Source organism: Tachyglossus aculeatus, chromosome 4 (genome assembly GCF_015852505.1).
Source record: "Tachyglossus aculeatus isolate mTacAcu1 chromosome 4, mTacAcu1.pri, whole genome shotgun sequence".
Lineage (NCBI taxonomy): Eukaryota > Metazoa > Chordata > Mammalia > Monotremata > Tachyglossidae > Tachyglossus > Tachyglossus aculeatus.
In genome coordinates this window covers 102,794,284-102,795,406 of record NC_052069.1, presented here as the reverse complement: position 1 = coordinate 102,795,406, position 1,123 = coordinate 102,794,284, and the positions used below count along the sequence as shown (strand labels likewise).

The 1,123-nt window shown below is 43.6% G+C and overlaps 1 non-coding gene across 1 annotated transcript; it reads right to left on the bottom strand.

Moving 5' to 3' along the window:
- Positions 1-334: 334 nt before the first annotated feature.
- Positions 335-472, bottom strand: LOC119927685. The gene has a single exon (XR_005450665.1). It is a non-coding gene; the product is annotated as a small nucleolar RNA SNORA7 (small nucleolar RNA).
- Between the last annotated feature and the right edge of the window lie 651 nt (positions 473-1,123).

Below are 1,123 nucleotides of genomic sequence, written 5' to 3'. Positions count from 1 at the left end.
CCCTCCTACTTAAACTGTGCAGTACAGGAACTGTGCCCAATTAATTAATTTGTAGCTATCTCAGTGATTAGAACAGAGTTTGGAGGTAGTAAGCGCTTTCTTTTTTTATGTTGTCAAATCATCTCTGACCCATAGCAACTTTGTGGACACATCCCTCCCAGAATGCCCCACCTCCATCTGCAATCATTATCCAATCTTTATCTATCTGTATCCATAGAGTTTTCTTGGTAAAAATATGGAAGTCGTTTACCATTGCCTTCTTCCATGCAGTAAACTTGAGTCTTTGCCCTGGACCCTCTCCCATGCTGCTGCTGCCCAGCATAGGTTAGTTTGGACTTGTAGCAGATTGCCTTCTACTTGCTAGCCACTGTCCAAGCTAGAAATGGAATGGGTATGTCTCTGCTTGACTCTCTCTCCTGTAGCCAAGAGTGGTAGAGTCCTGGAAACTCTCCAGGTGTGATCCTGAGAGAGCAGTAAGTACTTTATAAATACTATTAAAAAAAAAACCAACAACAAAAATGCTTGACTGCAAGCTCGGTATGGGCAGGAAATGTGTCTACTAATTCTGTTGTATTCTACTCTCCCAAGGGCTTACTAGAGCACTCTGTACATAGTAAGCCTTCAGTAAGTACCACTGATAGATTGAAAGCCTTTTGGGATTCCACTGCAGTGCTCCACTGAAGCTCCTGCCAAGTTCAGGGTTTCAAGATGCCACATGCTAGGTCTAATGCAGTCATGTAAGTAGCCACGTGCTGACTCACCCAGGACAACAAGAAATCTGATTTCACTGGTCATCCAACTTAGAAAAAAAGTCCCCATGAAAATCATATTGCTTGATGTCTTTTTCCTGGGGCACCCTGGGACATCTACTAGGTGGAGAGTAGGCTCGTGGAAAAAAACTTGTACTTATTTGCAAGGAGTGCTCAAGGACTCAGATGTGGCACTTCTAGAATTGGCAGTTCATAGATAGCCCAGGACCTCTTTCCTGTTTGCAAGGCTGGATGAAAGCACTACAGGGATATTTGGTTCAGGTCAGGTCAGAATTCCAGCTCTGGCTTGGGTTCTTTTGGGAGATCTATTCTTCCAACCTTGAAACAAGCTTCATTCTGAGTTGCAACTGAAT